The sequence below is a fragment of the Colius striatus genome, chromosome 5, assembly GCF_028858725.1.
Source record: "Colius striatus isolate bColStr4 chromosome 5, bColStr4.1.hap1, whole genome shotgun sequence".
Classification (NCBI taxonomy): Eukaryota; Metazoa; Chordata; class Aves; order Coliiformes; family Coliidae; genus Colius; species Colius striatus.
The window spans coordinates 1,770,736-1,794,182 of record NC_084763.1 but is presented as its reverse complement, the minus strand read 5'-3'; the positions used below and the strand labels follow the sequence as shown (position 1 = coordinate 1,794,182).

Here is a 23,447-nt window from a genome sequence, read left to right as displayed (position 1 = left end):
TATGTTTTTTGTTATTATTATTTCAGTTTTTCCATAGGCAACTTTTAATCAAGGGGGTGTACCCAGGCACTCCCATGCTGCTGTAGTCGTGGTAAATCATAGAATCATAGAATGGTGGGGTTGGAAGGGACCTTTAGAGATCATCCAGTCCAACCCCCCTGCAGAAGCAGGGTCACCTAGATCAGGTCACACAGGAACGTGTCCAGGGGGGTCTTGAAGCCCTCCAAGGAAGGAGCCTCCAGAACCCCTCTGGGCAGCCTGTGCCAGGGCTCCCTCACTGAAACACTGAAATAGGTTTTTCTTACGTTTAAGTGGAACTGTTTGTGTTCCAGCTTCATCCCATCACCCCTTGTCCTGTTGCTGGCTACTATAGAAAAGAGGGATGTCCCAACCTCCTGACACCCACCAGTGAGATATTTGTAAATGTTAATGAGATGCCCCCTCAGTCTCCTCTTCTCCAGACTAAACAGCCCCAGGTCCTGCAGCCTTTCCTCATATGAAAGATGCTCCAGTCCCCTGATCATCTTGGTGTCCCTGCACTGGCCTCTCTCCAGCACTTCCCTGTCCCTCTTGAGCTGAGGAGCCCAGAACTGGACACAGGACTCCAGATGAGGCCTCACCAGGGCAGAGCAGAGGGGGAGCAGAACCTCCCTTGCCCTGCTGCCCACACTCTTCTTGATGCATCCCAGGCTGCCATTGGCTTCTTGCCCACGAGGGCACATTGCTGGCTCATGGTTAGCTTATTATCAACCAGCACTCCCAGGTGTCTCTCGTGTCCATCCAGAGAAAAGAAGGTTCCAAGACATATTTCCCCCAAAAGGTTTGTTTTTTTGGTGATTCACTGGGAGCAAACAAGTTGTTGAAGGGTTCATTTGAACTGCCATTGAATCTTCCACTCCTTATTGAGTTCCCAGTCCCGCCTGCCTGAGCAAAGGCTATCAATCAAAACTCTGTGAAAGTTAAAGGAGACGAAGCAGTCAAGCAGCTGTAGAAAAGGACTGCTTTCCTTGCTTAAGTCTCATGACACAGCTCGGGGATCAATGGATCAGTAGATTACCTCATTTTCCTAAGTGGTGGAGCATCGAGCGCTTACTGCATGAACTGTAGATCACTGACAGAGCACAAAGGCAGGGATCTTTGCAGGGACAGGGAAAATGATTGGTAAAGAGTCTGTCTCAGATATGTCCCGAAAGATAAGCTCTATGAATTGAGGGGACTGTAAATCTCTTTCTCAGTCTCTGTCAGAAAGACTAGAGACACGGTTTAGTGGTGGGCTTGTCAGTCTGAGGTCAGTGGTTGGACTCGACGTGCTTAAAGGGCTTTTCCAACCAAAATGATTCTGTGATTCTCTGACAAGGTTGTACATTGTCTCCCCATCTCTGTCTCCAAGAGGAGAGGAAGTAACAAGCGTGGTGTGCACTTCAGGGTTTAAGAAGGTGGTAAGGATTTCATGAACCCCGAGCAGCTGATGGTCCAGATGAAGTCTTTTAAGGTCACTGTTGTACTTAAAGGTTAATGCCTTATAAAGCAAAGAACAAACAGAGCATGAAAAGTCATTCAGAGCTACAGGTTCTGAAGCCTTTTCCCTCTCTCCCATTGGGAGTATTGCTTGTTTACTTATTTTTTCTTACCCAGGAGCAAGCTCTAACTAGTGAGGTTTGTCTTTCTGGGTAGGAGATCTCCCTAAGGCCAAGTGAATTTGTAATGCTGCAGTCCTGGATGACTTTTCCTGCCTTATTTTCCCAAACAATGTGGTAAAAATGCTTACTCCAACTTTTTTTGCTTACAGATGAATACAGAATACTTGTTTTGTAGTCTGATTTTCCATCTTTTCTTCCTTCTGTGCACAGTAGCATAAGAAGCATAACTAGAGCTTGCACAAGCAGCTGGAAAGGGTAGTTCTAGGATGTTGTGTGCATGCATGTGAAATGCTTCGTGCATTACTGCTGAGGATGGTTGAGCACTTACTTAAAGGAGGAAATCTAAATGGTATTTGTTCTGCCATCATTTTTTTACCTTCTTTAATTTGGTGGCAAAGTGAACTTTGACTATTGATTGATCCATGGCTTCGAGGAACATGGAGCAGGCTCTGTGTCCAGTGAAAGTGTCACCTAGAAAAGCCTCTTCAGAAGTGAAACGCTATGGAATGGATAAATGTAACGCTTCAGCTTCTAAGTCTCAGAAGCAGGCACTTCAAAACAAACACATGCTTAAGCATCGGGGTTGCAAATACGTACCAAGTCTTGATAGCTTGAAGGGGCCAAAAGCACCTAGACAAGGGGGGGTGACAGGGCTGCCTCCTTTCTCTTTTCCAGAATACTGATGCAAAAGAGCTTTTAGTTAGGCAAATATTCTGTTCATGACAACATGAAATTAGGCAGTGAATAAAAAGTAGCCAGGCTAGTAGAAAATAACTAACAATTATTTCTTTGCAGGGAGTTCCATTAAAGAGATTAAGGGCAGATTACTCCTCTGCACAATGGTGTAAATCACAGGTGGCTTTGCTAGAAGTCATAGCGATTTTAATAGATTTTCTCTCAATGAAGAATGTCTGTAATCTCTTTTTTAGTCTGTAATGAGGCTCGGTTCATGGTAAGCTACACCTCTGAGGGGAAAAAATTCCAGAAGCAGGCATATGAAATTGATAGCAATAGCTTTAAATTTAATTAAGAATTAATGGATACAGTTTGAGCAGAATCCTACCAGTGAGAGAGCACTTGTGAAAATGATCACTTCAATTTTAGAGTAATTCTTGTAAGTGCAGATAAAAATATCCATGGAATGTTTGTAGGGTGACTGTTCCTTTCCCTCCTCAGCGCAACGCAAAGTAAATGTATAAATTCATGTACATTTATATTAAGAGTGTGAGTATTTTACTTCAAGCTTGAGTTATAATCCTCAAAACCTCCTTTGGATAAATTGCTGCCATTTGAGTAAATGTTATTTTCTAATTACTTTTATTCCCCTTTGTTAGCAACTGTTCTGTGCTTCCTTGGGTTTGGGAAGCAGTTTGTGCTGGGGATCTGACTGTACAGCTTGAAGCTGCCAAAGCCCTCAACTTCGAGTCATATGTCTCTTTTTGGCCTTGGTCAAGTAGTGTGGTTTTGGCCCTCAAGTTGGGTGTTATTGCAATGAGTAATGTTTTAACAAGGCTCACCTTTTTATTCTTCTTTAATCTCTGCAATGGTAGATAATCACAGATTGAGCATGTTGTCTGTTCTAACTTGTGGTGTTTGAAGAGGCTCCTTTTGCACCGGGCTTTTGTGTTCAAATAGTGCCTCACGCTCTCTGTTTGCCATGTGTCAGCGAGTTATAAATCAACCTTCAGATGGCAGGTTTCTCTAAGCTGTAAATCTTCTAATAAAGATCAGTCAGAAATGGATTTAGAAGCCCAAAACTGTCTGCAGTGGTGTGTTAGGAAGATAACGTTGCTTCACGTGAAGAATGAGCTAAGAAAACCCTAATTTTGAACATACCGAAAAAAAAGCGAGGAGGAATTTTTAGACAATTGTTTCCTCTTCTTGGCAGCACATCCAGCGTGGCTGCTGCCTGACCTTTCCTAGAGCTTGTGGCTCTTCCCACCTGAGACAACTCTGTGTGCTCTGACATTTGCCAAGCTGCAGAAAGCCCTCGGAAAGCTGCCCGTCTCCTGGGTGAAGTCACTAAAGCATCTCTCTCTCGTGCTACCTTGTGCCTAGCCAGCTTGACAACAGACAAATGTCAAGAGGCTTGAGACTAGCAAAGAATCTGTAGAGGGGACCACGTTATGATGCCAGAATCAGAAATGTATCATCTGGGGTCACGCTGGGCTCTGGTTGTGGAGCACAGATAACTTACAGCTCTAGCCGCGTGAGCTGAAACAGCAGATGGGCATCGAAACGTGCCAAAATGGATTTCATTGCAGTGCGTGAAGGGACGTGGCTAAGCAGGGGTTGGGGATGTGGGGGACTCAGGCTGAAGATTTTAAAACTCCAAGCAAATAGTTTGTCCTCTGCTTTTCCAAAGAACTGACCAACTGAAATGCTTTTTATATCAAAATACAGAGGAACTTGAGGTGTTTGCCAAAGCTGAAGGCCAAGCTGTTTTCACTAAGGTTTCCATAAGCCTAGTTTAGTTTTACTTCACTTTGCTAATACTCAGAGACATGAGTGGACCTGAGTTTTGTTTCTCTGTCCCTATGTGACCTCATCTTGCCTGACCTTTCAGAAGGCTGTCTTTGTAACGCGGTTATCGCTGGCCAAGATGAGGTCATGCCAAACACTTGGCATTAGAACTCTGAATACAGAAGCTGTGAGGAGCCCAAGTGAGACATCCAAAACCAGATGCTTTCTAGAGACACATTGACTGTATTTGCTGTGGTGTACTTTGTAGTACTTACAGCCCTGTTCCCAACACCTGAACCAAACTGTTGAAATCCTTGGTTAGGATAATGGTTGGAATTAACCCGGGAGTGCAGATAGTGTAAGTGTTAAAATTACAGTTTCCTGGCATGTACACTACTGGTTTTTATTTTCCATACTAGTGACTGAGGGTCTTAACTAAATTACTGTTTTAACTACAATTTGTACATAAGAAACTGGGTGCAGAGCAATTCAAGACAAGACGATTGCCTACACTTTGCCGCTTCCAACAGCTCTGGAGCAACTGTGAGATAATTACTCTAGTACTATTATAGTATGAGTCATTTCTTGAGGTCCTGCTTGCAGAGTGATAAGACTAATGAAATACTGGAGGTTCTGGCCGTAATGAAACAATCACCTTTCGTTGGCTCTGGAGCTCATTTTGTTAAAAACGATGTTTCCATGTCCCGTCCCCCGTCCTCAAGGGTGTAATAATGGCAACAGCATTCCTCCAGACTTCTATTTATACTCCTACCAAACACCTCACCCTTAAGTGCTACCAACATGAAGAGGCTGTGAGGAGACTATTAATAGCACTTTACAGCAAGTGCTGTCCTTTTCTTCCTTTTTCTTCAGAGAAGACGTCTCAGCAGCCCTTATTTTTAGGTCAGGTATTTTTCATCTATAGTAAGGTACACCGGTATTCATCAGCGGTCATCAGCACTTCTTCAGTGGGGGGAAGGTTCTGACCTATGAATAGAAAACATTTAGAAAGGAACTGAGCCCACTGGGTGGGTTATTTAGAGGAAGGCCAGTGCCTTTTTGCTGGCTTACATGCCTCTCCTCAGACTCAGGCAGTGCAGACGGAGAGCATCCCAGTTCACCTTGGCAGTTGTACTTTAATTAAAATGCTGCAAGAATCATTGAAAAAGTACAGAAAAGCTTTACAGTTTCAAGGGACAGGGATATGAGAGATCCATACTACTGCTGTTACCAAGTAAACTGCTCTTTTAACAGTTCTAAGAGGAACAGACATGTGAGGCACAGCAGACTGCCACAGCTCCTGTTCTGCATCTTTCACATGGATTGTGGTGGGCTGCAATAAATGTATTTACTGCATTTATTTTTCATCTCTGTAGCATAAGATGGGCATAAGGCTGTTGTTTCCTTTATGTCCAATACTCTCTGACCAAGGTCTTTCAGGTATTCCTGATATTGCACTCCTTTCATAAACTCCAGGGCTGGTGGAAGTCCTTACACCCCCAGCTGAGCCACTCAGCTGCTGATAGCTATTTATCTAAAACAAAGGCTACATCCTCCCTTTGTGCTGAGATAAAATCAGCTCATTTCCAACAGCTCTGGTCACTCACACACTATGTTATTCTCTGACCTTCAGGGGAAAATTAGCCTTGTGCCATTTCCCCTGAACTTCCTCCATTTTTTAAGGGTTTTATCCCTCAGTCACAAGCATCTAATGTCTTTGAGTTGATATTCCAAATCTAGATATAATGTAGAATTATTCTGGCTGGAAAAGCCCTTGAAGCTGCTGCAGTCCCAGCCCTGCCCTCACCCTGCCCAGCCCAGCACTAACCCCCAGCCCTCAGCACCTCACCCCATGGCTTTGGGATCCCTCCAGGGCTGGGCACCCCCCCAGCTCCCTGGGCAGCCTGGCACAGGGGCTGACACCCCTCTCAGGGAAAAAGCTTTTCCTCAGCACCAATCTCAACCTCCCCTGGGGCAACTTGATGCCATTGCCTCTTCTCCTGTCACTCATGACTTGGAGGCAGACACTGACCCACCAGCACAGCCTCCTGTCAGGGACTTAGAGAGTGATCATTTCTGCCCTCAGCCTCCTCTTCTCCACAGCTACTATTCATCCAAGCCTATAGCTCCACAGCTTAGCACACTAGCATTTCCCTTCCCCGTATTATTAAGGGGTTGGTGCATTTGCCAGTTAATTTCTGAACACAGAGCTTTACAATATTGATTTATGGAGCTGGTTGTGCAAGCTGAGAAATTTTACATCCCCCTGAAAGCTGCCGTGAAAAATGGGGTTATCCCAAGTAAATTCTTACTCAGTGCATGCTGACTCCTTCTGCTGACATTTGGTACTGACTGGCAGAGCTGTGTGTTTTATCTGTTAACCAAAAACACTTAGTTGGGAAAAAAGATGATGAAAAAATTACTTTGAACTGCTTAGACACAACTTGGCAGGAGTGGTTTCTCTTAGTGGTGTGTAGTTAGTATGGGGTTTTTTGCAGGGGTGGTTTCCACTTGTTTTTCAGCCATATGGTTTTTAGGTTTTGTGTTGTATTTATAACCTCACTGTTACCTGTATTGTTGTGACTGTGCAGCCCAAGGTTGTACTGCTGTTTCATCTCAGTAGAGAGGACTTGGCTCTAAATTAACCATGTTGAGTGCTGCTAACAGCATAACTGTGGTAAGATGAGGTTCCTGGCAGGAATCAGCATTTGTGCTGTGGGTCTCACAGCTTTCAGTGAACTCTGCTGATGGCAGTAGCCTTCATTAGCCCTGTTACCTCTGTGACACTAAAGGCTGCATCTTTACACAGCTGCAAATCACCCTTGCTGGAGTGTGCCAGACATCTCATGTATTTCTTTTGTGTCTGTGTTCCAGGACATCTGTTTAGACTGTAAGTATACACTTTCAATACATCTTTTCAACTTAGAGCACCCATTTCTTTAGAATAATGGCTTCTGTTAGGATAATGTAGCAAGGATAACCAAGGATCATGAGAGGGCTGGTCAGTGCCAGCACTGATGGCCGATTTGGCAGCTAACGAACCACTGTGATGTTGCAAGTCCATAATGTTCCAGCGAGCCACTCATTAAATGCAGTAATGAAAGGTTTTTGAAGGGACTATTACTGTTCCAAACTGTATGTAGTGATTTGTAGCAGACATTTCCTTCTCGATATTTGCATTAGGAGGCGACTAATTTGGGAATTCAGTGATTCCTGTGTGTTTAACAAGCAAGTTTCTTACCAGGTACAAAGCCAGGTGTACTGTGTTACACCAGATGAGTGGCTGTTGTCCAAGGGAATACTTGCTGTACATTTCCTCCTGATATATCAGTTTTTATGTCTTCATATTGATGGCTAGAGAGGGTTATGATCCAGTGCTTAATCCCAGTGTAAAAGAAGATGTGAGTTGTATTTGAGAGTATGAGAACGGGAGCCTAACAGCAGAGGTTTGATAACCCTGGGGACTCTGATGCTGCTTTTCCCCTTCATGCTGACCTCCAGTAACACTTTATTACATTCCTGGAGGATTAGGCTGGCAGCATGCAAAGCTTATAATCAATCCTGGGCTAAACAGGAATTCAGACAAGCTCCGAATCGCTCTGCAAAGCTACTGTTGTCCCTTGCTGTCTCCAACCCACATTCTCCCCTATTTTATCAGGAAAAGGCAGATTTTTGACTTTGTTTTAAAAAAAAGAGAACTTCAGGGCAGCAATTCCTTGTAGCTGAAGCACCAGTTAACTAACCCTCTCTTCCAGAATCTGTTGACCTTACCTTACAAAGAATTGTCATGCTAAAACACACCTGTAAAGTGAAGCTACCTAATGCAACACTGACCAGGGTTTTCTGAGTGTTATAAGCAAGAACAAGCTGCTTCAGTCAAAGTTCATCTGGACTTGGACCAAAGTTTTGTCATAACTCAGCTCTCCCAGTGTAAAAGGTGGTTCTTTGCCTGCCTCAGGTGCCTGATTGTTGTAGTAAGGCAGAAACCTAGAGAATTTTGTCTTTCCTTGAGACGATTGCTTAATTTCACTCTTTTGATTACTGAATCATTAAATCAGCCTAAAGAGTACTAATAACAACAAAAAAATAGATCTCTTTCCATTTATTCTTCTGTAGGTTTGTCACAATTGCCTGATAGATAGTCTGTGTACTTACTTTACCACCATTTGTTGCAGCATCAAAGCATTCTACCATAATTAGTTAATGCTTGTTCTTCCAAGTGAGACTACTGAGGCACAGGGAACACTAGGGCTGAGTGTCAGAAGTGCTTAGTGACCTCATCCTCATTGATTCAGCACCTCAGAGTGACTGTAGGGATGAGAGCAGAGGGGAACATCTTGAGGTTCGACAAGTGCAGAGTCCTGCAGCTGGGAAGGAACAACCCCCTGCACCAGCACAGGCTGGGGTGACCTGCTGGAGAGCAGCTCTGCAGAGACAGACCTGGGAGTGCTGGTTGATAATAAACTAAATATGAGCCAGCAATGTGCCCTCGTGGGCAAGAAGCCAATGGCAGCCTGGGATGCATCAAGAAGAGTGTGGGCAGCAGGGCAAGGGAGGTTCTGCTCCCCCTCTACTCTGCCCTGGTGAGGCCTCATCTGGAGTCCTGTGTCCAGTTCTGGGTTCCCCAGCTCAAGAGGGACAGGGAAGTGCTGGAGAGAGGCCAGTGCAGGGACACCAAGATGATCAGGGCACTGGAGCATCTTTCATACGAGGAAAGGCTGCAGGAACTGGGGCTGTTTAGTCTGGAGGAGACTGAGGGGGGATCTTATTAACATTTATAAATATCTAAAGGGTGGGTGTCAGGAGGTTGGGACATCCCTCTTTTCTATAGTAGCCAGCAACAGGACAAGGGGTGATGGGATGAAGCTGGAACACAAAGAGTTCCCTTTAAACATAAGGAGAAACTATGTCAGTTTTGAGGTGAGGGAGCCCTGGCACAGGCTGCCCAGGGAGGGTGTGGAGGCTCCTTCCTTGGAGGACTTTAAAACCCAGCTGGGCACATTCCTGTGTGACCTGATCCAGGTGGGACCTGCTTCTGCAGGGGGGTTGGACTGGATGATCTCTAAAGATCCCTTCCAACCCCCACCATTCTATGATTCTGTGACATATCCAAGTATCTGTAGAAATCTGGGGCAAGTAATTTAAAGAAAAGCATGCAGAAGTGTGTGGTGCAACAGCATATTAAGTTTAGGGCCTTAAGCTTGAGAATCATGCATTTCTTTTACCACTAGACTCATTCACTTACTTAAATTACAGATGTTATCCCTCAGTCAAATGGAATGTTTTTATCTTTCTTCATTCTTCTGAAACATAAAGGTAATATTGTGTATTTTGGGGAGTTTTTTGACAAAAGACTGTACTTTGCTTTAAGATTAGTTTCAGCTTGTGAGCCCATGAATAGAATGTGTTAGATTTGCTGCAAGGGTTCAAGATACAGCTTTTGTTCTTAAACTTACCCTGAAGTTTCCCTAGCTGCTTAGTCACTGTACCAGATTGTCATCAAAGATGGCCCATTCACCATGTTTCAAAAGGCTTCATTCAATGTAGAAATGTGTATAAGAATGTGGATTACAGGTTTAATGACTGACTTAAACAGTTCCTTTTTTTGCTTCCATCATTCCATTATGATGAAATCTCCTTTTTAAATGCTGAGGAAATTGAATTTTAAGAGAGTTCTTGAAGGACTATACCATACAAAGGCTTGGCACAGAGCTTGGTTCTCTCAAGGTTCAGAGTACATGGTTTGTCAAGTTTATATTTTGAAGGTAGAATTAGCTGCCGTTGGTGTGGTTGTGGCTTGAGATGCACAACCCTGACCGTGCATTTCCACTGGGGTGGGGTTTTCCTTTCCAAAATGCTTCTCTAATCACCACACCTTGAAAAGAAACTGTGTTCCCATCTCTTAAATAAAATGTTCCTGTTGTGATACTGGTTTAGGTCAATTAATGTAGAATCTAAAGGAAAGTGAATTAAAAACATGTAGAAAGGTTAAGAACCAGGAGGTCATGTGTAACATGAAAATGTGTGTGTGTGAGGGAAAGAGGAAGGGAGGTTCTACTGTCATTTGTTGGAACCAAGTTGCAGACAACCTAATACAGTCTGCTGCAATTTCTGCCACTTTCTAATTTGCTGTGTTTTGACACAGAGGACAATTTCAATCACTGCACCATTGGAAGACTGTTGATTTGTTGCTGTGAAGTTTTGGGGGGCTGATTCTCTTGATGCTTGTATTTTTTTTAAGCATAATTACCCAAAGGCTTCCCTTATCTAAGCTAAAAACCCCTGTGACTTTGTTGAAGGACTTGTTTGGCTGATGACTGTTGGGATTTAAGGGTCCTAGCAGGTTTTTTTCCAGGTCTCTCACAGCACTAGGGAGTGGGAGATAAAGCTGTTGCATGTCTTGCAGTCTTTCAGCTTGCTAAGCTGCTTAGTCTTTGGATACGATGGGGAAATACACCCCAGTACAGAAAGGACAGTTGTCCTCCTTTCCTCAGTACAGGAACAGAAACTATTCTTTTCCTTCAGTGTACTGAAGATGTGATGGTTTCATATGCCCATCATCTGCAACTGAGAATGAGATCCAGTTTAGGTGCCTGTACTCACAACTCTGAGGTCTGAGAATTCACCTAAAGGCTGTATATAACTTTTTGTCTCTGGGTGTCAAAGTTTGTGTATGGGCTGTGCTCTCACACTGCTGTTCACATTTCTGAAACCTGGCCAGTGATGTGCTGCTTCCAGCTGGGGCCTTACTCCTGGGTAAAGTCCCATTTACTCTGGCTGCACAGTGCATCAGTTCTTTAAGTTTTGAGACAGTGTCAGAACACAGTATTTTCAGCACTACAAGTTAGATTAATTAGTTGCAATCTATAATTTCCAAGTCATGGAGCTCCAGACTTGCACATAATGAGCTGAGTGCTCTGTGTACGTCTGTCAGTTAGACAGACAACTGTTAACAGGGTGAGTTATGAAGACAGATTAGTTTTACATTGTACAATCAACAGCGTTGTAGTTTGCAGATAGCATTATGAGGGGCTTAGTAACAGTTATCCACGAGCAGATACTGTCCATCAGTTATCAGCTAGTATAAAATACAGAAGCCAGCCACAGTCTTTCAGTTCATGGCAATTATTGAGTTTTATATCATCCAAGCCACGGACTAAAGTTTGTGTTTTACTTAAACCTGGCATGATATGTGACCAGTCACATCATTTTAAAGACAAAAGCCAAATTCTCTTTCTGTCATTTCTCTGCTGCTAAATTTACACACACACATGGATGTGGCTTGAGGTTACTACAGTTACTGCTACTGCTCTTCCCTTTTCTGTGAGATCGTTTACTTAGGAGACATGGCTGGGGAGTCAGGAGAAAAGATGGAGAACAAAAAGTCAAATCCATGAGAATGATTCCCTTCAAGCAGCTTTTGGAGGCCTTGGCTATCAGATGAGTGCAACTGAGGACAGTGCTTGTCTGCAGGCACGTAGCCATATAAATAGATCTGACTATTGTCTCCTGAAAGCTACTGTATGATAGAAAATTGTCTATACTCTGTCTCTTCAAATGTATCTTGCAAGAAGTGGCAACCTTTCAGTGAGCCTGGAAGATCCCAGGAAGCAAACTTCTTCTGTCAGAAGCTTTGCAGGGATTGGAAACAGCGTATTAATTCCTCAGAAACGGACCATTTCAGCCTAGGTGGATATTAAGGGAAGGAGATTGAATTACCTCAGTGTGAAAGAACCTTTGCAGCTACATGTGGTTGTTGTTGTGGCTATTTTTTAAGATAAAACTGAATAAATAATTATCTCAATGACCTTTACTGTTGACAGTGCAGACCCCCAGATGCCATCATACTGGATGCATGAAATTCAGTCAGGGAAAGGGCGTTTTTCAACTTATTTTGGAAACCAAAGGTAGACTTCAGGACAGCTTTCTGACAGGGCTGAAGTATCTGTGTTTTCAAGACAGCTAGCTGGCTGTCTACTTTTTCAAGAGAACAGGAATAAAACAAAGTGCCCAGCAGAGCCTGTGTGCTTCCTAAGAGCTTCACTGAGTGCCTCCTGCCAGGACAGAGAAAGTCTGGCTTAAGTGCCTTTGTGGCAGGTGGGGATGTTCTGCTGTTGAACATCAATAGCAGGTGAGCTGGAGACAGAGAATGAGCCCTGCTTTTTGATGTTATTTTCTTTTCTTGGGTGGTTTTTTTTAACTGAATGAGCAATTTCCTTTGATTTGCATTTCCACTTGAGAACAAAAACCGTGCAGGTCTGTTGTTGCTTTGGCATGTGTAACAACACACCACTTCAGGTGTGGCTGCTTAAGGGTTTCTACTGTTTTGTAGACAACACAGGACAAATTCAGTAGTCCTTTTCAGCAGCTTTGTGCTAGTCTAGAGACACAAAGCAGCCATGAACCTGACTTAACAGACCAGTTAAATTGGCTTTATGGCTTCTTTGGGCTGTTGGAGTATTGCAAAGCAGCTGGAATGCATTGCTGATGGATCTGGCCCTAGACTGCTTGCATGGGATGAAATACTGTTGTATGACTGGCTCATGGAGATACTCCCAAAACTGCATCCATCTAATGACTTTGCACTAGCAGAGTTGTGCTTTGAATGAGTGGTGTGTCCCATGTGAGGTAGCTTTCACAGTAAGTAGGACAGCTGTACTCCAAAAATGATGCTGAACACTGTCATTAATCTCATTCCAGTGAAAAGGATAACTGGCTGAGGCATTGGGTGCATCTGTACTCCTGTAGTACACATCAGGAGCCTATTTCCAAAGTGAATTCCCAGGCATTGCTGCTGGGTCATGTCATGAAACTGCTCTGGAGAACACATTTAGTGGTTTGGGAACGAAGAGAAGCAGAAAACTGCTGGGAGCAGCCCTACTGCATCCCAGCAACTAATGAGCATTCGATCCACAGGACTAGCCTACAGATCATCCAAAATACTGAGCCCTGCCCTTCCTATTCCCACCCCAAATAGTGGCCTTCAGGTGCTTGCCATTGACTGTTTCACTCCAGGTCTGCTCTTGCTTGTGCTCCACTTCTTTCAGGGAGAGGTCAGGGACTTTTCCATGCCACAGTACACCCAGGAGGAGTTGTAGGTTTCCTGAAATGAATCCAAGTCCTTGCCACCATTTTGGGATGATTGAGAGAGGATTCCAGCCTTTTGAGGACCACAAGTCATATTCTTTCCTTTATATGGTAAAACAGCTGAAGCTTTTCTTGGATTTTTCTCAAGCTTTTCTCTTCTGCAACTTTGGCTTTTTAAACAAATCTGTCTTAACACCATCTTCCAACTCCAGCTCTGCAAGAACTGTTTGTATGTTGTGTTGATCTCGAGTTCCCTAAGTCACAGAATTGCTGAGGTTGGAAAAGAGCGCCAAGTCCAACACTTCCCTCAGTTTTTTTCCCTCATTTTCAATCTTCATGCATTTAAAAAACCCAGAAGAATTCACCACTGCAAAGAAAAACAAACGCACGTTTTTAATCTGAAGTGATTTTTGATGCAATCCATCTTTTTCTAGCTGTACCATGTACCTACTCTTGTAGAGACAGAGAAAGAGCAGTGTGGACAATTCATGAGCTGCAAAACAACCCAGCAAATCACTAAACACAGTTAAGATTTGCTAAGGAGAAGATTGCCTTTCTCTGCTTGAAAAGCTGAGCTAGCATCCAAAACAGAAGAGACCTGTCAGTAGAGAGAGAGATGCTGAGGAAAATTAGCCTCAGTTGTCATGCTACAGACATATTTATTCCCATTAACATCACTTAATTTAATAGTAAGCAGGCACTTTTCAAATGGCACTCGCTAGCTTTTTGTTTGTTTTTCAATTAAGCTGATTGCCTGACTGCTCGACATCTACCTGAGATACACACACAATTTATGGGGAGGTTTCAGAGTGCTTGTGTTTATTTTTGTGGTACAGAATCTCTCTCAAGATTTAATGCTGAAAAAAAGATAACATCCAAGGCAATAGTGTGTTTCTATCCATAGCCAAGGTTTTCAGCATCTTCATATTCTGAATATGGAATATTCCAAAGTGTTGGGTAGTAAGGAAGTAAAAACTCAATTATTCCTCATGCTTTACAATCCCTCTTGTGCTGAAAGGCTGAGGGAGCTGGGGCTCTTCAGCTTGCAGGAGAATGCGATGTGACCTCATTCATGGTTACAAATCCATCAAGGAGGCTGGAGCCAGGCTGTGCTCAGTGGTGGCCAATGATAGGACAAGGGGCAGCGGGGACAAGCTGCAACAGAAGAGATTCCAAAGAAACACAAGGCAGAATTTCTTCCCTGCTGAGGTGAGGGAGCCCTGGCAGGGGCTGCCCAGATGGGCTGTGGAGGCTCCTTCTCTGGAGACATCCCAACCCAGCAGGATGGGCTCCTGTGTGCCCTGCTCTAGGTGGTGCTGCTCTGGCAGGGGGGTTGCACTGGATGAGCTTTCAGGGTCCATTCCAACCCTGGTGATTCTGTGATTCTAAACCTATACTTGGGAGCTGAGCCTTGAGCTTTTACTTTAAAGAGAAAATCATGAATGGTGATTTTGATACCTCATAGATATATTCAGATGAGACTGGTGAAGCTAGCCAAAGTGTCCAACAGCTGAGACTTTGTCACATATCTGCTTGAAACTGAAGTACAGTCATAAGGTTATTACATTAGCTGCTGATGTCAGCCAGGTTTCTGTGGTTAGGTACAGTCTAAACGTCTTCACAGTCTTCCATTAAATGAAATGGTTGGGCAGTTTGATAGTTCTTGTATGAGAAAAATTCAACAGCCTTGGATGAGGAGCTGAAGGAGGAAACCTTCTGGAACAGTATCAAAGTTATTCTCTCTGGGAGATGTGTGGCCACTGGCAGTGTTGCAGTTGGCTGACGTAAGCTAACACACACAACTAGGAAAGCAAGTCTCAGTGTGAAAGTAACTGGGAAGTTACCATTTGTTTTGATAGAATGTGGGGTTTTTTCTTGTTAAAGCCTGAATCTCCACTCACCTGGAGTCAGTATTCAGAACTGAAATGGTGGCTGGAGCCTGAAAGTAAGTCTCTGTGTTGGCCAGTCTATTAACAGCTCTGTAATACTTGAAGGGAGATGTTTATTTCTTGTGCATGTAGCACCCCTGTGCTAGCAGGTTTTTTCTAAAAGATGAGGGAGGAAGATATTCTTGTAGTAATAAAAGCTGTAAAAAGATGAGATGTGGATTAGTTATCCAGAAATCCCTTTTCAAAAGCTATTTCTGTGAATAACAAACGTTAATATTGTTACTGGAGAATAATAATAAGGTTTGAATCTCTCAGGATTCCCGTGGTTGTTCTGAACTGGTGGGAAATAACCGTTCAATTATAAAGCAGATGAAAAGAGGAACCAGATACCCCGTTACCTGGATTGGTTTGCATTCACCAGCTGTGCTTGCAACTGTTATTTTTAAATGTGTTCTTCCCAGAAGGTGACTGTATTGGTGCTTTTCCTGATGCATCAACACTGGGGTCTAAAAGCTCGGTACAGTTAAGGTTCATACATAACCAGCTGTTGTACACACTTGCTGTGTTCAACAATGGAGCAGGGTTTGGTTTATTTTTCTATTGAAAAATCATCTTATTTTTGTCTGTAACAGAGAAATAAGCAGCTTTACAGGAAAAACTGTTCAATTCAAAGGACAGTGTAAATGATCCCTCACAACTGTATTTGCTCATCCAGATGTGATGTCATTGAATTTTCCATCAGAACAAGAAAGCAGTGAGCAGAGTGACTGAATGGGCCTCCTTGTCTGTGTCCTTCCCCAAGCCCACACCCTGGTTTCAGAATCCTTTGGAGTCCCAGGTGCAAGGCAGTGCTGGTTTCCATGCAGTCACCCTCCTCTCTAGTAGACCTGTTCCAAGCTTCTCCTTGCAGGAGCTGGCATAAAACTGAGCCAACCTCAGCAATTGCTGAACGTTTTTTCACTAAAATCTAAAGGACCTTGTTTGTGGGACCTTGCTTTTGGCATCTCCCCCTCAGGAATCTGTCCTGGGAAGCTGTTCACGTGCAGTCAGTACAAGGGCATGTAGAAACAGGAGAGTCACAGATCTGCCGTGAGAGCAGAGGTTCCTGTAGCTGAAAACACTTCATAAGGGGGACAAGACCAAGCAGTAATTTGCAAGGGCACTTGAACAGAGATAGAACCAAGTGTGTACATAAACAGAGATTTCTTTCCAAAAGCCTAGCCAAGAGTGCTGGCTATTAACAGAACATTAGTGGTAGCATTTTTAGTCTAAATAACAAGTAATTAGCCAACCACATTAAACAATAATGAGAGCTAGTAATCATTTTTTTTTATCAGCAAAATTAGCCTGGACTCATTTTAAAACAACATTTAATACAAACAGCTTAATGAATATGTAAAAGGTAGAAGTTATGCACAGACCCAAATGTACTCTGCAAGCCAAAGATAATTACTGTATCTTGGTTGTTATGCATGAACTTCTACAGAACAGTTCTTTCTCCACTTCTCCTCCTTGTGCATGCATAAACTGAGCAGCATTCTGTGGATGTCTCCAAGGAACCCAGTTTGCTATGCAGGAGGAATTAAATTACTGACCGTTTCTGGTAAAGTTCAAGATCTTAGAGCTGTGTTTTTGATACAAGGTCTTTGAGAAGCCTGTCTAAAGAGTAATAATACATCAAATCACCACAAAAACACGTTTTCACAAGAGCATAAGGACGAAGTAAATATCTTTTCTTCATTTAGCAGTAAATAATGTGTGAGGGAGAGGGCTGGATCTATATAGACACTACAGATGTCCTGGCCATAGGGTGCCCAGAAGGAATATAGAACTATTGTTTTCCATCAGGGTAATTCTGTGTCTCGAAACTGGTGATGAAGCGAGATGGAAACCAGTTGTAGCAGCAGCGCAGCATTCAGTTCTTTCAGCAGGGTGGCGTGTGGGACTACGTGTCACTGAATGAATGAGCCTGCAAGTGCCAGCGAAGGGTTTGGAGTGCGAGTGTGTGAAAATATTTGCATGTTAATGTACAGCCTTTCATCTCTAAAAAGATCCCAAAGTCTTTGTAAATTGATACTTGAGCCATACAGCATCACTTGAGCTTTTGCTGATAAACGCTCTGTGTGTTTGGCAGCTGGAAATAACGTACCCAGAAGTTTGCAGAGGGCAGCGCACCTGTAGCTGAAACGCTTGCTCTGAGCCAGTCAGAGCTATGGCAGTACTGTGATCATTACCTTTCCTAACTGAGATGCAGGAAAAAGGCTTTTAGAACACAAACATACAATGCTTCAGTTTCTGTCTGTGTTTTCTAAGGTAGAACTTCCAGTTTAGGCAGACCACTGAGGAATGTGTCAGCCTCCACCCTGGTATCTTCTCTTCAAGTCACTTTCTGGGAAGATCATTTTAAAGCTTCGTTGCAGAGCTATTGGTCTTCAGGCAGTTTTACGAGCTAGCTGGAGGGAAGCTGAAAAAAGCAACAAGATCTTCCATTGTCCTGTCACAACCGCTTCGGGTTTGCCGAGTGCTGGGTTTGCTGAGTGGTGGCTGAGCTTGAAACCACTCTCTTCCTTCTGATTGTTCTTCTAAGCAACATCCCATTAATTAAGTCAAAATATTAATACACCAAACCTGTCAGAAAACAAACCATACCAGGGATACATTGCTGTGCAGCAGCTGCAAGTCAGTCCCTTGTGCTGCGCTTCCCATGATTTAGATGTTGTTTTGTGCATTCTGTGTCTCTGCTTAGAAATCTGGCACGTGGATCACCTTATGTAGAAGCTGAAGAGCACTAACAGTAGCATCAGTAAAGTTCTTGCAACCAAAGGACAAAGTTGATGAAGGCAAATTGTGGCCAGCCAGCATCTATTAAAGGAGGCAAAGGTGTTGGGTGGAAGTGGTTTTAGTATTCTGCAATGCACCTTCAATAGACTTAAGCCTCCACTCGTTTCTCCTCACTCATTTGACACCATGTCTCAGGACACATTTACATCGAGCCTCTGGAAGTTTAAAGAAGTCTATTAATCCACTCACCTCTGCACTTCTCAAAGATTGCTACAATGCATTTAATGAACACAGAACTTGAAATTGCCAGAACATATTGCCCCATGCTTTATTTAGTTAAATCTTCTGAATTATTTTGGTACCTAAGCAACCCTAAATGACAGAGGTATCTTTGACATATATGACTATTTTTATAGACATCTATTGCTACAGAGTATTAGGGGCCTGGATTTCTTCTCCTGTTTTCTATACTTTGCTTTGCCTTTAACAGCACTGGCCTTAGTTGATCATAGTTCTCTCATGTGTACCAACTAGCAAGTAGGTTTGAAGTTAGGATAACCTTCCTACTGTCCATGATTGTAAAGCCTTCTTGTGACCTGACTATCACATATTACTTGTCCTTTCCTCCATTCTGCTTGGACTGTAATACTAAATAAAAATGGATGGAGGAATATTTGCTTATTGTGGATTGTCCACTACTCAGCTGTATTTTATGGATATTAGTTGCTGATTTTGGAGGAAAGCTGGCTTATGCCTAAGCATAGTTCTCCAGGCAAAGGCTGTGACACAGGTCAGGGATGTAAGATACCTTTTTTTTTTTCAAGCAGATGGTGTTATCATCAAATTATGTTGATTTTTCATAGAATTCAATCTTAAGGGCTGGAAGGGACCTGGAAAGCTCACCCAGTGCAACTCCTCTGCCAGAGCAGCACCACCTAGAGCAGGGCACACAGGAGCCCATCCTGCTGGGTTGGAATGTCTCCAGAGAAGGAGATTCCACAGCCCATCTGGGCAGCCCCTGCCAGTGCTCCCTCACCTCAACAGGGAAGAAGCTTTTCCTTGTGTTGCTTTGAAACTCTTCTGTTCCAGCTTGTACCTTTGCTACATTTCCTTCTGTCTAATACACTCTCCTTATTACAGTGTGTGTGAAGCTTGTGAGAGCACAAAGCAAGAAATAAGCATGGCATGATTTAGTTTGCGTGTTGCATACAGCAGTACATTGTTAACACAGCCCCAGGGACTCAGATAGAAGAGGACTCAACCACTGCTCTGGGCAGCTTCTGGAAATGACCTCTGTGTTAAACATATCTCTCCTCATTTGTCTGGTTCTTAAGCTTTTCATAAGTGCTATAAGCTACCTAAATCAAGTCTGTGAAGTGCACATCAGCACTTTCTTTACAGTACAGTTCTTACAGCTTGGCCCTGCTTTTTCCTGCTGGCCAGAAAGTATTCGAAGCAATCAGTCACAAACCATTCTGCCTTAACAAAGATGACTCTTACTCAAAGCCACTGTAACTTTGTCAGGTGATAAAGTTCTATGTGTTTGTCAAAAAACCACTTAGGACTAAGTTTTGCATTCATGAAATGTAAGGCATTGCAATAGGGACAAAAAGAGGCAGAATACAGACAAGTTGTTCCTTAATACTGTTTGTGTATGCAGATTTGAAAGCCTTAAATTTTATCTCTAAAAACATTGCAGCCTTTTACAACCCTAAGTTTGCACTTTCATTCTGTGGGGAAAACCTTGTAGCAATAGAGTTAGGGATGAAAAATGCATTCTGCTTATGCTCCTGCTAATCTTTAATAGCCCTGTAACTGTTCTTTATCAACTACAGCAACCTACTGAATTGCAAGTGGCATTCTCATGATCCAATTTGTCTCTCTGATTTAAATGACAACATTTCTGTCCTATTCAGGCTAGCATTGAAATGTCTTGTCCTTTAGTTAGACCTGGAAGCAGTATGAAAGAATTTGTTCAGCAAGCATTGGTCATTCAAATGAGATCAAAGATACTCAACAAAATAGGAGCGTTTATTCCTATTCCTATTTGTACTCCAAAGATCTGCAGCCAGAGTGTTGTGTGCAAGAAGCAGCTACCAAATCCATTTGGATGAGTATAGCACAAAAGTAGTGGTTCAGTCTGTGGCCTTGCGTTGTGGGGATTTATGGTGGCAAAAAACCATCATTTCAGGTGCTGGGTACTGCGTTAAATCAATTTGAAACGTCTAAAAGGGCCAGTTAGCACCACAGCATACTTTTTGACAGGGGTTGGTTAGCAGCTGGTGTCAGGGAGAGCTGTCTGGGAAAGAGAAGTTGCAGCTGTACATGCTGTGATGTGAAATGTGATGGTTTCTGTAGTTGTTTCACAACTTTCAGGTTGTTCAGACTTTGGTTGGGCTCTTGTGACTAGGTCTTGCAAATTCAACGTAGAGTAAGAAAATCTCCTCTTCTCCAAGCTGAAGAGCCCCAGCTGCCTCAGCCTTTCGTCAGAAGGGAGATGCTCCACTCCATCATCTTTGAATGAACTCCCTCCAGCAGCCCCCTGTCCTCCTGTGGCTGGCTGTGGTCCTGCATGAAGGTAACTGAACAGGATTTCATAAGCAGAGCTCTGTGTAGTGTACCAAAACCAGCTGCTGCTCAGTCTCCCTTTTCTGTCCTTGTTTTCTTGTTCACGCAGAAGTAGAAAGTGAGAGCTTTGCCTTGGCGGTGCAGGTAGGCAGAGGTGATGAGCAGCATGGTGGCCTTAGATCTGGAGAGCAGGGACACTCTGTGAGCAGGGACATGCTGTTCTTCCACAGCTGCTCTTCCCAAGGGCAGAAGCAAGAAGCTGTGGGAACAAGTGTTGGGAGAGACAACAGTTAATACCTGCTGTGCCTTCTTTGTTCGCCCAGAGAAACTTTTTAAAGAGTTTCCTTCTGAATCGTGTGGGGATTTTGGTAGTTACTCAAAGAGGAGGTACTTGTTATTCTGTATGATGAGTCTTGAGCCTGCAAAATTTGCTAGTAATTGCACAGCTGGGAATCCCTCTGCATTTGGATGGAAGGAATGACAGCAGGGTTTTATATCACTCTGAAAATTTCTACTGAACCTAGACGTAAAATGTGTGCCTGTCCTGTTAAAATTTCATGTGAGAAAGCATAGCAAAGCTTGCTCGAATCTGATTGCTGCCATTCAGTCATTTTTGTGTTATTTACATGGTGCCTGAGGCTGCCACATTCTGAGAACTGGAGTCGAGGTAGAGCCTGCAGGAACGTTAAACTTCACTAAACAATACACTTGCAGGAGATAATGCTTCTGCAAAAGTGTGCACTTAGTTTAATTGAACACATTTTAGATGATGACAACTTTTAATACCTTTTTAATGTAAAACCGAGGTGTCTCAGCTTTGTTAAGCTCTTTGAGTTGTCCACCTTTGTTTTCTGAAAGCTTACTGATGGTGAATATCTTTGAAACTCTAATGGGGTAAAAGATTTTTCATAACTGGTTACCAAACTTGGATTTATCTCCTGCTCAGCATTCAGCTCTCGTTTTCTCACCTTCTGTGTGTCATAGTAAGCTTTGCTTCAATTCGGTACCTCAAGCACATGCTGTCACACAAGTGCCAAATTCAGGTTTCTAGTCCCCCACTAGAGAGGAACAGTACTTGAGTAGCACATACACTGCAAATACACAGATCTTGAGGACTGCTGCTCATCATCCCAAAGCTTTGACCAGAAGGAAATGCAAAACCCACCACTATCAATCACCAAGGGTGTTTTTAGTCACAACCCTGAATATATCCCAGGGTGCCTTTTTCTTAGCTGCTGCTTTTTGTGATTGTAATTTGGCATTTATAGTTAAAATACTCTAAATAGGTGTTAATCCACATCTGTACTGTCCATTTCCTATGTCTAGATTGCTGTCTGCCTTTGCAGAGACCTCTCCCTGTAGAGTTGCTGGGTGCTGCTTTGATGGTGTAAGCCTTGCATAGCAGTCTCCCTGTGGGCAGGATCCCCACTGATTTTCGCAAGGAATTTTACCTCAGTTCCATCTAGAAGTTAAGGCCAAAAATACAGTTTATTGCTTAAAGTGATCCCTTTTCAGATCTCAAGTTGTCAGCTCTGCTTTGGGTGGTGCAAGGAACTCAGTGGCCTATTCAGAGAGAGACGTGTCCTTCTAATTTGCTTGTGCATGTGGGGTCTGAATTCTGATGTCGGTGCAATTAAAGAGTGAGCTATGAAAACAACTGCAAGGCACCACTGAGAAACCAGGGTAAATGAGAACAAACCCAAGACCAATGCACTGCTTACTGACTTCAATACCCTCTGGATTATTTTTGTAGTCTGAGGCTGACACAACTGTTGAGGACTCTTTAGTCCCCTCCCATGGCAGTCACCCGTTAGCTCTGCAGGTCTGCAGTTGCTCTGAATCTCATGTGTCTCATTTTAGGCCAATGAACAGGTGCCAGCTGGCCAAAAGTGTGGGTATTTTTGGTATTAAGACATAAGTAATTTCTTCACATACGTGGGAATGGTAGCTCCTGCAAAACTGTTTTCTATGGTTGTGAGTGAAAAAGATGGGTTCAAAGGTTAATCTCTTATTGTGAAGTTCTGAGTCTCTCTGCTCTGATTTCTGTCTGTATTTGTGTTCATCACCTCCAATTTTCTGTGCTTTCAGAGGCCTCAATATGCTAAGCCGAACCTTTGTTCATTTTTAGATGCCTAATTACTGTTCTCTCCCCTTATTAAGTTTCATTCTCCCAAGACACACCTTATGAGGGAGAGCAATTAACAAAATAGTTTAAGAAGTAAATCAAAGGTCTGATTTCTCTGCACATATCCTTTTCATCTTTTATCCTCTTGATGTCATTTTTTTAACCTGGGCTTAATAAGAAAGACTATCCTGTGCTTCTTTCTGTAGATCCTCACTCAAAGGCTGCACTTCATTTTAAATAAGATTCTGAATGTTGTATGTGAAAGGAGCAGACAGTGGTCTGTGCTAGTTAGTTGTACTCAGAGCTGGAAGGGCTGAATTCAGGCAGGATTTGGCCAGGGATGAGAATAACTCCAGGTGATTTGACACACTTCTCTAAAAAAGAATGTGAAGTGCTTATTTTTGGAGAGTGAAGATATAAATCATCTCTTGCTTTTCAGTGGGGCTGTAGCTGCTGCTCGTGTCAAGGTGATCCTTACTTCATGCAGAACACTTGCAGAGCGACTTGGAAAAGGTCTGCTTGTGGCACAGTTCGATGACGGATGTCTCTGGTGTGCGTATCTCTATCCCGTGCATAAAGTGTTTCAGTGGTTTGACCATAGTTCATGACTGACAACCTACAGAGTTGCACTGGTTAACTTGACCCATTGTTTCTCTTAGTCCAGACAGTTTATAGTCTTGCTTTCTAAGCTGGTGAAAGTCCATCATTCAGAGATACGGCTCCAAATCGGATTCGGTTTTCAACTTCTTTGTTTTAATACATGAGTTGAAAATGCTGAGTGGGCACAAAAACATGGAATGGCACACTGAGTCAAACCAAGTGGCCAGATTTGCATTCTCTGTCTGTCTGGCAAAAGTATCATTTGCCCAGACAAGAGTGTGAGAGTAGCTCAAG

General features: G+C 43.2%; 1 protein-coding gene across 1 annotated transcript in view; it reads left to right on the top strand.

Moving 5' to 3' along the window:
• CNTNAP2 (contactin associated protein 2) overlaps positions 1-23,447 on the top strand; it is a 908,805-nt gene that overhangs the window by 697,724 nt on the left and 187,634 nt on the right. The gene's annotated exons all lie outside the window — the stretch shown is intronic.